Consider the following 13,248-nt stretch of genomic DNA (forward strand, 5'->3'; position numbering starts at 1 on the left):
CCTCTCTCTATTTCTTATAACAAATTTTTTCCATATGCTCCTTTTTACCTTAATAATGATAGAGATTATCTCTACTTCCAAACCTTGTAGTTCTCTTCTTTTATTTTAGTACATATGTAGGTTCTCCAATTGGTAAAAGAGTTTTAAACTAGTTCTGCGCACTTAGCAACATAGAAATGGCATCTATTAAATTAAATATTGGTGACTTGTTGGACATGCTTACCTCAAAGAATTAGAATTTATGGGAGGAGTATACAGAGAAGATATGATTGATCTTGGATTTAGGCTATAAGTGACTACTATCTTTGAGACATGACGATACTAAACCCAATTTAAATGCAACTATTGAGGCTCAAGTTGGTGCTACTAAGTTGTTGTTAGGTGCTCTTGGAGGAAAGGGAACTTAATCAGATAGGGTAGAAGGTCAGGCTAAGACTTCCAAGAAGTCCTCAAAGGCCTTGCTTTGATACATTGAGTAGGTAGAGGTAGAATTGGGAAATCTAAGGCTTATGTTAAGAGGACAATAGTGGAATCTTTGCCTATAAGGAGTCCAAATGAATAAGTTAAAGCATGGCCTACTGATGACAAAGAGCAAAAGCCACCAACCATGACCACACACTCACTAAGAGCCCAGGAAATCCTAAAACACAATTCAAATTCTGTTCATTTACATTAGCATCCACTAATCTAGCAACTTCATTTTCTATTGGAGGGTCTTTAATCATGTAGTTCTTTACCCTTGACGCCTTCAACTCTCATCTCTCTATTTCTTATAACAACTTTTTTCCATATGCCCCTTTTTACATTAGTAATGATAGAGATTATCTCTACTTCCAAACCTTGTAGTTCTCTTCTTTTATTTTAGTACATATGTAGATTCTCCAATTGGTAAAAGAGTTTTAAACTAGTTCTGCACACTTAGCAACATAGAAATGGCATCTATTAAATTAACTATTGGTGATTTGTTGGACATGCTTACCTTAAAGAATTAGAATCTATGGGAGGAGTATACAGAGAAGATATGATTGATCTTGGATTTAGGCTATAAGTGACTACTATCTTTGAGACATGATGATACTAAACCCAATTTAAATGCAGCTATTGAGGCTCAAATTGGTGCTACTAAGTTGTTGTTAGGTGCTCTTGGAGGAAAGGGAACTTAATTAGATAGGGTAGAAGATCACAGGCTAAGACTTCCAAGAAGTCCTCAAAGGCCTTGCTTTGATACATTGAGTAGCTCTAGAGAGGCAGAATTGGGAAATCTAAGGCTTATGGTAAGAGGACGATAGTGGAATCTTTACCTATAAGGAGTCCAAATGAATAAGTTAAAGCATGGCCTACTGATGACAAAGAGTAGAAGCCACCAACCATGACCACACACTCACTAAGAGCCCACACAATCCTAAAACACTATTCAAATTATGTTCATTTACATAAGCATCCACTAATCTAGCAACTCTCATCTCTCTATTTCTTATAACAAATTTTTTCCATATGCCCCTTTTTACCTAAGTAATGATAGAGATTATCTCTACTTCCAAACCTTGTAGTTCTCTTCTTTTACTTCGCTACATATGTAGGTTCTCCAATTGGCAAAAGAGTTTTAAACTAGTTCTGTGCACTTAGCAACATAGAAATGGCATCTATTAAATTAACTATTGGTGACTTGTTGGACATGCTAATTACCTCAAAGAATTAGAATCTATGGGAGGAGTATACAAAGAAGATATGATTGATCTTGGATTTAGGCTATAAGTGACTACTATCTTTGAGACATGATGATACTAAACCCAATTTAAATGCAGCTATTGAGGCTCAAATTGATGCTACTAAGTTGTTGTTAGGTGCTCAAGGGAACTCAATCAGGTAGGGTAGAAGGTCAAAGGCTAAGACTTCCAAGAAGTCCTCAAAGGCCTTTCTTTGATACATTGAGTAGCTAGAGGCAGAATTGGGAAATATAAGGCTTATGGTAAGAGGACAATAGTGGAATCTTTGCCTCTAAGGAGTCCAAATGGAGTCCAAATGTATCTAAAATGCTTGCCCATATGTGTCTAATCTAATAATTGGCTCATCTATAAAGGGTTTAGAGTTTTTCCTATTGAGGGATAATTCCTTATGATTATAGAAGAGTTTGGACTAGCCTCTTTTTGTTATGGGTAGAGCTATTCCTCAATGCAGTCTAAGTGGGAATATAAATATTTCGATGAGCATAGGAATATGGCTTCCTGGGATAGCTAGTATGTTATGTATAGTGATAAGGGAGTGCATTGCTATCATTGTAGCTCTTACCTATCCTTTTTTAAGATGAACTATGTGAATGAACAATGTATTAGATCATCCTCTCTATAGCTTTGATTTAAGTAGGGATCAATTTTATAAGTAATTATTTTGGTGGTTTTCTATCTACTCAAGCATGGATATTTGTCTCTATGTTTGGGTTTTTGTGTTGGGGTTGCCATTGATAATCTCAATCAAGAGTATGAGAGGGTGATGAATATCCAAAGTGTTGGTAAGTTTTGCCTTAAGAGAGGGTTACTTGGTATTTATGTGGGTTACACAACCCATGAGGGTTCCAATTCTACCTGTGAGAGGCTACCATGGTTTTGCACTCATTCAAAAGGGTTGATCACTCAAGTAGCACTTGCACTTTAGTTTTCTTATCACTCCATGGTTGGATTGTGTTTATCCATTTGCTATGATTATTAATGCTAGCGCACAAGGGTATCACTCACTAGTTTTTAGGCACTAACTCACTTTTCTCTTTGGGGATTTGTTATGGGGTGTTACTTAGCAATAAATTTCCCATTGAGTGCTCAGAGAGACTTGAGACTTTATTTGAGGAAGATTTGAGCATTGACAAGTGGTCCTCGTGTGGACTCTACTTTTTCCATTGAGTCAATGGAATGGAATGTTGAGTGGGTTAGGAGGTGTTCTCTGTAGGTTGTGATGTTTCCCATAATGATTTATCCAAGTGGCCTTTAATATCGTTTAGACACATGACCATGCTAGAGCCTCCAAAAGAAAAAATATATCATAGAACAACTCCATAAGCTTTCCCTATACCTCTTGGTTGTGAGTTCGATACAAAGTACATGCCATCACACATGTGCAATGTAATGAAAGATTGTTGATTGGAGATTTGCGATCCGGTGAGGCAAGGCAAGTCGATATTAGAAGAGGGCCAAGGAGGAGATCCATGATAATCCAAATAAGTGGGAGAAGCACTAAAAAGCGACACGAGTTTGCATGTATAGGAAAGGTGCTTCACATTTGGGGAGTGGTGGAAAGTAAATACTCCACGAGCATAGGTGGTACTTCTTATGTAATTTTCTATTTGGTTTGAATACATTTATTTTCTCATAGCATGTCATATGATGTTTTAACTTTTAGTTCATAAGCATTCCACAATTGTGCCATGTCCTATGGACGAGGAGTATGACTATGCATTAGAGAATGGCACACATGCTCTCTTCAATAGACTAGATTACGAGGGATCCCTTGTCAATTGGAGGGCATTTGCATGCTATGTAAGTCTGCCATCCTATCCTCCTTATTCTCAATCATCTTTTTAAATCAAGGTTTGGTTATATTTTCTAAATTACTACACACAAAATTCTCACTAGAGTGAGGCATTAGGAGAGGAAGAGGGAGGAGATGAGAGGGGAGATGCAAGAGAGGGCATAGGCAAGGGAGGAGACCAGACTCGCTTAGAAGATGAAGAGGATGATGAGGACCATGAGGATAAGTAGATTTGGCTTAGAGATGTAGTTAGTTTACCTATGATTTTGTATATAGCCACCTTTCGTGCCATTTTGTAGCTCTCTTTTGACATGTATTCATATTTTATACGTACCCCATCTTTTGAAGGAAACCTTTGTAATACATGAGGTGAGAGTTTATGTAATATTTTTGAAATGCAAGCAAATACAGAGAAATACTATACATGGAACTTGGAATTAAAATTGGTTTTCAATAATAGTGGGGTAAAATGGGGTTGAAACAAGCCCCAATCTACTCCACATAAATACTTTTTTTGAAAACACAGCATTAGTGCCTGACACGTATACTGACATTGGATACCAACATAGATACTGACACTGTCACTTTCCTATAGATTTTGTTGAGGATGATGCATATATCGATGGCGCTCTTTTAAAGGAAATATTGACACCTATGCCAGTGTTTCCACACTTCGAAAAAAATTATTTCAATTTATTTTGCATCAAAATACACTTCATCAAAAAGTGGCATATACCTTGTAGTGTTAGATTAATCCTCACCATATAGACATTTCAATATCAGTTTAGTCCAACCATAGTGCAACTCATATTATTAGTTTTTGCTATAGAGAAAATTAGGGAATTAGCTAACAATTAGAGGGTGATTATTAGAGAAAAAGCTATGAACCTAATTTAAATGTTCAAGAAGAGGTAAAATAAAGAAATGTTACATTGTAGATTAGCTTTGGAGCTCCTTTCGAGAAAGAGATGGCAAAGACAATGATGCTAATTATGATTAATGTCATGTCAAAACTAACTTGCCATTAGAGAAGATTTTGGCAACTTGAAGAGAGAACTAGAGCAAGAGAATGAGAGCAAGGAGAAGGAGAGGGAAAGGATAAGAAAAAAACAGAGGCAATCCCTACTATTTGTATGCATGATGTGGGCAAGGATCAGAATAAGACAAAAGCAAGCCCTATTATTTGTATGCTTGAGAATAGAATAAATGCTCTCTAGTATTGGCATAATATTACTGAATCATCTATGGTGCCTTGAGGTTTCCTGTAAACTAGCACCATTGAAATTCTCTCTATCATGGAAGATAATATAGACTCAAGCTTCAAATGATCTTAGACTACCATTGGGATGACCAACCCTCAATGCATGGACCAAGGCAAAGCAAATTTATAACCCACTTTCAAGGTACTATGCTCAAATTTCAAGGTTCTTAACCTCCATAGATTCTCACATTGAAACTATTCATGCTCACTATCTAAAAACAACAAAGGAGACCACAAGTTAGCACCATAGTTTCCAAATCTCTACCTTGGAAATTCCCAAAGCTCAAAGCGAATCATAATCCTAATAATAAATATGTAAAAATACATCTTTCTTAATTGTGAATATATACTCGGTCCAATGCACAGATGAGGTAAATAAGCTCACAATCCTATGAACACAAATAATGCAAGTCTCTAGGTTGGAGCTGCTCACACAACACCACATGAAAAAGATGAAGAAGATCACAACCTTGACATTAGGGATTAAATCCAAGATTGTGTTAGGGTAAAAATTTCTACTAGGATGTGGGCCTAATATGATAAATAGTACCACTAGTACGTGTGGACCTAAATCCAAGATTGGAAAATCTTATACAAGGGTGTGGGCCTAAATCTACTAGGGATATGATTAATAATACCCTCATAATACCACTTATAATAATAGCATTATTAGTAAAATAATATTATCAATGATAAAGTAAAATCGAGCTATAAGAGAATCCTCTAGAACACACTTTTGCAATGTCAAAGTGATTCTCCCTCTCTCCAACTTTCGTGAAGAGTTCAATAACTCTCATCTATAATTATTATTGATCTCATGCAAGGCTTACGTAAGGGACAAGGTGAAGTTCATGGTTGACGTGTACCCTTACTCTTGAAAGATCTTGTCACTCTCCATGATTGGATTCAAAAGGCACACGTAGCTACTTGGAGATGCTTAGAAGTTTCTTTGCGAGACTACGTTTTTACTAGGCGAATTAAAGTAACTTTTATGAAGCACACACATGATACTTTATGTGAATGCTCAAAGGTGATGGGTGCCCTACATGGCCCTACTCCCTTTAAGTTTTCTTAAAAAGTCACCAACAAGACTTGCTCTAACCAAGAGATTTTGTGTATGTTTTTGTTCAATGAGGAGGGGTAAGTGAAGAGACTACCCTTTTTAATTGGGGCTTGCTGGAACCATGACATTCTCTGTATGTTCCTATTGCTATGAGGAGAGACTATCGGTTTAATCCCTTTCCTTATGTGAGTATATGAATAGCCTACTCTTTTCGTTCCTTTCCCTTTATTAAAGATACCCTTTGCATTAGTCAAAACCGTTTTTGTGGAAGCCTTAAGGACACGCGAAGCCACCTGACATACCTACTGCCTTATCCTCACTCTATTCTCAAACTTCAGCTATGGATGTGTCGCCTGCAACTCCCCACGCCCTCATCGTGCCTGCGGCTGGCCAAGGGCACATCAATGGCTGCATGCTCCTCGCTTGCTCCCTCTCCTCCCTCGGCTTCTCCATCTCCTTTGTCTACTTCTCTTCCGAATACGCCCAGTTCCTCCACAACCATCGCCCCTCCTCCCCCCTTCACCCCTCCATCCAAATCCATGTCGTCCCAGATGGTTTCCAGCCCGGCGAGCCGCACTACTCCTTCGAATTCATCTCCTCCATGCGCCAGGGCCTCGAGCAGGTCCTGGAGGAGCTTAACCTGAAGAATCCCGTAACGTGCCTCGTTTCGGATTCCTTCATCCCCGAGACTCAGGATGTCGCCGATTAATTTGGAATTCCCATACAGTACTGGACCTCAACTGCAAAGGCGTATCTGATGGTTCGAAACCTTCCTCAGTTTTATTCCAAGGGATATCTCCCTCTCAAAGGTAGAATGGCTGTGATCCTGTAAAACATTCAGATGGGGAGCTTGTAAGAGTCTGTACTTTTGCTCACCCTTCTTCGTTTGACGGTTTGACAGGTTCAGCTGCCCGCTGGAAAAATGACAACCCAGTCATGGTTGACTGTATCCAGGGTCTTCCGGCTTCTCCGCTCCAGCTGCATTTTCCTCAAGAACTGCTTGTTTCTGATCCATCCGGAAACCTTTCTCGCTTCTTGATGAAAGTTAGTTCTTGTATGCATGCCGCAGAACGGGTTCTCATCCATACAATATCTGAGCTAGAACCCGATGCCTTCGAAGCTTGCAGGGCGGCTCAAATTCCAGCGTACGCCATCGGCCCATTGCTTCATCACGCTTCGTCAGAACCGTCAATACGATCATATGAGACGGCCAACAAGCACGAGTGCTTAAATTGGTTGGACACGCAGGCCGACTCGCCCGTCATCTATGTCGCATTTGGAATCTACGCGACGTTGTCTCGGGAGGAGGTGAAAGAGCTGGCATACGGGCTAGAGGCAAGTGAACAGGCGTTCTTGTGGGTGATCAGGACAGATGCGTACGAGGGTGCGGGTGATGAGGTCGATGAAATAGTACCGGAAGGCTTTTTGGAAAGGACGGAGGCGAGAGGTAAGATAATAAAGTGGGCACCGCAAGTGGAGGTGTTGGGGCATGAGGCGGTGGGGGGGATTTTTGACGCACTGTGGATGGAATTCAACGATGGAGAGCTTATGGGCGGGGGTGGCGATGCTTGGCTGTCCGAGGGGGGCGGAGCAGAGGTCGAATGCAAACTACATAGATCAAGTATGGAAGGTGGGATTTGAGATGGAGAGAACGGAGGAGGGAGGCCTAACAAGAATCTACGTAGAGAAAGGGGTGAGGAGACTCATGCAAGAGACCCAAGGGGAGGAGTTAAGAGTTAGGGCCAAAGAGATCATGCTAGTCGTGAGAAGCTCCTCCCAAGAAGGTAGCCTCTCTTAAGTTTTACCAAGGACATGAACTTTCTTTGTGCCCATGTCCAATGACTTTCTTAACATCATTCTATAGCTATGAATAATTGGCTTACCCACTACCACATGTTATACACCCATGATTAATTTGTGTAGCTCCCACCACATATTCTCTCCTTTAGGGGAACCTTTTTTTCATCACCCAAGTAGCTACATAAACAAACTTAAAAGTCACTAATTTATGTTTTTACCCCCTTGTTCCCTACTTTTATAAATTGTTGTATGATTTCATATTAGAGAATCTTTTGCAAAAACTCACTCTCGTAAACATGAAATATGCGGTGAGATTGATAGATGACTTTGTTCTCTTACATTGTAACATTTTCCATCTCCACAAATGTTTTTTTAACACCAATATAAGAATTATATTATATCATTTTCCATCTCCACACATCAATACAAATGTTTTCTTAACACTAATATTAAAAGTCACACTGCAAGGCTTTAGTTTCATTTAATTTTTGTCTCCATGTAGAAAATAAAATTTTAAAGATTCTAGTTTTATTTATTTTTTGTCTCCATGTAGAATAAAATCAAATACTTGATAAATAATTTAAGGATCAAAATTTCCTACAAAAATTTTACAAAAAGAACACTAAAAACAAACTTAATTAGTTTTGCTAGCTTTGCTATTCTTTGGACACGTCCCAAAAAGCATTTCTAATTAGTGCATCACGTTGTTGTTGTCGCTCTTGCAAAGGTCAACAATAGGCCTTTGTACTGGGTGCAACAATACAAGGATGTGCATGACCAAGCTCGTGCACTATTAGAGACTCAATTGCTTCCATTTGCGATTGTTATGTGTTGGCCACATCTTTTGTACCATTTGCAATGGTCTCCCATTCAAGTTCATAAGTGGGCTCTGCTAATCCATATAGAAACAATGAAACACAAATGTGGTTGTTTATTCATAGAGTGGTTACATATATAGGCAACTGCCTCCATGTAGGTAGTTCCCAGATCCACAATCATCTCCCTGATTATCTCAATCAATCACCTCCTATGATCACTCACTCATCACACCAACCTCACACACCTAACTAGAACCTTTTAGCACACCTACACTCACACACTTCTTGCATAGGACTCCAATCCATAGGCACACACACACACACACACACACATCAATTTGCCCCTTCATTCCCCCTCATAAATTGATGACCTCATCCCTTAGCAGTAGTACATGGGATGCTCCATGGCTTGCCCACTATCATGTGGCAACACTCATGGCCCCAACCTGTGACTCACTCATAGGACTCTTGGTTTACAATTGGGGGATGGTCACAGACTATGTTTGTAAAGCCTAATGAGTCCAACAAGGAAAAATCTCAAAAGACTAACAATCATTTAAGAATGGACTATCCATGGCAGAGAACCTTTATTGACCTCATACACACATAACTCAGGAAACATATGGATCCTTACCCTTGTCAGATTTGACTTGGGTGTTGTAAGCAGTGAGAGCTTGAGTTTTGACATTCTCTGGTTCTTCTTCTTCTTCAGTTTCTGCTTCCTCAACAAGATTGGTTGCACATCTCTTTGTGGCATAACATTCCTTTTCAAAGTGTCCAGGTTTGCCACAAAAGTCACATTTCATTTTGCTCTTTCCCTTGAAGTTGCTTAACTTGCTTCTAGCCGAATATGCCCCTTCTTTGTAATCACTTCTTTGTTTGATCTTTCTCTCCTCCTCCAGCAGTGATGCTTCAATTTCTACCAGACTTATCTCTGGAATATTGGTGAGTGTGGTTACAATAGTGTCAAATTCTTCATTGAGACTTCTAAGTAAGATGGCAATGACAATATCTTCATCAAGATTAAACTTGATGCTAGATAATTGTGTCAAAATGCTCTTCATTGAATTTAGATGTGAAGAGATGGTCTCCCCCCTATCCAATCTTAAGTCAAAAAACTTGATAAGCAAACGATACTTAGAGGGTCTTCCCTGTGCTCCAAGCACATGATCAAGATGAGTCCATGCAGCATGAGTAGTCTCACATCTATCAATGTGATGAATAAAGGAATCACTCAGACCAAGAGCAATTACAGCAAGAGCTTTTTCATCTTTTGGAAGCCATGAAGCTTCTCCTTCTCTAGTTGTAGGTTTAGTTTCTTTGCCATTTGCTACCTTCTATATTTCCTTTTTCATGAGAATAAACTTCAATTTTGTTTGCCAAGTGTGGAACCCCTCTCCTTCAAACTTATCTATTTTTAGTTTGGAAGCCATTTAGGAAGGTCTTACTAGTACCTTGGAGGATTGCTACCTCACTCCATGTAGCATCAAGATTGGGGCATTTGCTACACAATCAAAGGTACCTAGTAAGAGAAGACTCAGTACAAATCTAAGGTGAAATGGTGTGTCACACTACTCGAGGCAGCAACATCTTCTTCAACTGTGAAAGCTTTGTCTTCTCTTAAATCGATTGGTTTTTTGTCGATTTCTCCTTCATTTTTGGACCAAGCCATCCCAAAATTCTTCAGAAGATAGCTCTAGGTGTAGAGTAAGCTTGGCTTAGAGGAATTGCAAGATTGTGGACTGAGTGTGTAGCATTGCAGAAGTGGTGCGGAATACACAGAGAGGCAGCGCAGACATGGTGATGTCTTTTATCAATCCCACCGGTCAAGGAGGTCGCCCAGAAGTAAGGAAGGTCTAGCTGAAGGGGCTCCTCAAAACATTGCATGGATGGAGAGAATAGGGCTTCCCAAGCTCAAGGTAGACAAAGGAGAGATAGGAGGCATTTGAGAAGAAGATAGGATCTAGTTCGAATCTTCTAGGAATCTCAAATTCTAACTTGGCTCTGATACCACGTGTTAATCCATATAGAAACAATGAGACACAAATGTGGTTGTTTATTCATAGAGTGGTTACATATATAGGCAACTGCCTCCATGTAGGTAGATCCTAGATCCACAATCATCTCCCTGATTATCTGAATCAATCACCTCCTATGATCACTCACTCATCACACCAACCTGAGAAACCTAACTAGAACCTTCTAGCATACCTACACTCACACACTTCTTGCATAGGACTCCAATTCCATAGGCACACACGCACACATACATCAATTTGCCCCTTTAGACTCTCCTTGCTTGTCCTTCGTATATGTGGGCCTTCACCTTCTAAAGACTTTGTTGCCTTTCTTAATGCACAAAGGAATAATTGGATTTTCAAAAATGTTTTGAGGAACATCATTGCTTATTTTGCTTTGGAACACAATTTTGTAGTGGCCATATAGGGAGTGACCTTCTAGCAGTAGTTGTTCAACTATACATTGGAATCACATCAAGAAAGAAAGGAGCTCACGGTTCATCATTATTCTAATCCTCATATGAAAATGGATTTATAAAATATACAAGTTCTAAGGTGGTTCATGCATCTCTTATACGGAATATAATCTATCAAGATTGTAAGCACAAACCTTCAAATGCCTTCCAAAGCTTTCCTAGTGGTTTGAACATTGCTTTCATGCCAACCCTTTGAGGTCGAAAAGCAACAACTTTTTTTGTATGCATTAGTCTTCTTGTCGCCACACCATGAAGAGCGGGAGTTCTTTTTTTTAACATCTTCGAGTAATTCAATCTTGGGCCTTAGATTGAGTTAACTTGCACATGACCATACTGACACATTAAAGCAAAGACTTTCGAGGAATAGAATGCATCCATTTTGCAAAATGATTGTTTATTTTTCAATGTGATGTGTCTTTAGGTTTGAAGGTTTCTTTTTGCTCAACTTGCATAATAAAAGCCCACTCAATCTAGAAGAATAAAAATTCCATGAATGAAATAGAAGGATTAAAAGCATTTATTACATCCAAAGAGGAAATGCTCCGGAGCTATCCTATTCGAAGCCTACTTGGAGAAAACACACTACCACTGTAATTAACAAGACACGAAAATTAATAAAGGAACTTGAGAGAACGCGAGGCTCAAAGGATGTCAAGGAAGAATGCAATATGTTTTGGCCAAATGTTCATAATGATTTGCGCCCCAGCTCCGGTCTTTGAAAATGAATTTGTATCATTACTCCCATGTCCATATTGTAGACCGAAGAAGAGAGAGTTTATGCCACAAGTAGATATAGAGGTCGATTGTTTTATTGTGGTTCGGCCATCGGATGGAATGTGAAGTTTTGGGTTGCAAAAGTAGTTGATGTGCAAAGAGATGATCAAGGGAGAGCTACAACATATACAGCGGTATGGTATGAGCCGAAGGGCAGGAAGGAGAATATGGATAACAACACATTGTATATTAATTTTATAATGAAGGAGTGGATCCCAAATGATGAAGCCATCTCACAAGTTTCGACGGAGGCAATCATAGTGTCTTGGCATTCAAGGGCAAAGAAATCAAAGAAGCGCATGGGATATGAGGTAGAAGGAAAAATAAAAATACCACAGCAAAGTATTTTGCATATACATGAATTTTTAAGGATGCTCGCCATGGAGGAAGTGTGTGTACATAATTCCCATGGTCTATAGACTATCCCTCTATGGTATTGCCTTTGGAAACATCCTTTCAAACCCTCGGGAAGATGTATCCACAAATTTGCAAAAGGCTATATATTTGAAGATGCATTAAACGGTGTGTTCCATATCTCATCTATCTCCCAACATTTTTTGTAGTTTTATTTTGGTATGAGAGCTTTGGGATATGCACATACCATTTTTTTCACCTTATATAACCTACCAAGGAATCTCTAAAGGCTGAGGTTCCAAATCCTCGGACCTCAATTTGTGTATCCTTTGTTTTCTCCACACGGGCTTCTTTTTGGGAATAATACTATGCAGTCTACCAACTTAAGCTACTGATGAAGTTTGATGCATTTATCTTAGTTCTCTCAACATGGTGTCACGCCTCAACCAAAAAATAACCACATCGTTGATTTGAGCCAAAGAGCTCAAGACTTGGTGCCCTTGGCAAGAAGCCATGTAGAGAAAGGGGTGATGAGACTCATGCAAGAGACCCAAGTGGAGGAGGCAAGAGAGAGGGCCAAAGAGATCATGTGAGTGGTGAGAAGCTCCTCCCAAGAAGGTAGCCTCTCCTTTACTAACTTGCTTAAGTTCTACAAGGACATGAAGTTACGGTATGCCCGAGTCCAATGACACTTTAAACATAATTATATAGCCATGAATAATTGGTTTAGCCACCACATGATTATAGAGCCATGAATAATTGCTGTAGCCACCACATATTGTGGGCTTTAGGGGAACCTTTTTGTCATCACCAAAGTAGCTACATAAATGTTTTAGTACAAACTTAAAATTCACTAGATTTTGTTTATTCCCCCTTGTTACCTACTTTTATAAATCGTTATATGCTTTAACTTTATAGATTTTTTGCAAAAATGCACTCTTCAAAAATATGAAGTATATGGTGAGGTAAGATTGATACATGACTTGTTCTCTTATATTGTATTATTTTCTATCTCCACACATCAATACAAATGTATCTTTAACACCAATATTAGAATTATATTGTATCATTTTCCATCTCCAGACATCAATACACATATTTTTTTAAAACCAATATTAGAAATCACACTGCAGATATAATTTTAGTTTTATTTATTTTTTGTCCA

General features: G+C 39.0%; 1 pseudogene across 1 annotated transcript; it reads left to right on the top strand.

The window, feature by feature from the left end:
- The first annotated feature begins 6,183 nt into the window (after positions 1-6,183).
- On the top strand, positions 6,184-7,641 carry LOC147894552 (UDP-glycosyltransferase 85A2-like; annotated as a pseudogene). The gene is made up of 2 exons (XR_015542148.1): positions 6,184-6,652; positions 6,745-7,641. The product of XR_015542148.1 is annotated as a UDP-glycosyltransferase 85A2-like (transcript).
- The last annotated feature ends 5,607 nt before the right edge of the window (positions 7,642-13,248 follow it).

Source organism: Dipteris shenzhenensis, chromosome 14, assembly GCF_047967505.1.
Source record: "Dipteris shenzhenensis isolate YYH24624 ecotype China chromosome 14, Dip_SZ_1.0, whole genome shotgun sequence".
NCBI classification, from domain to species: domain Eukaryota; kingdom Viridiplantae; phylum Streptophyta; class Polypodiopsida; order Gleicheniales; family Dipteridaceae; genus Dipteris; species Dipteris shenzhenensis.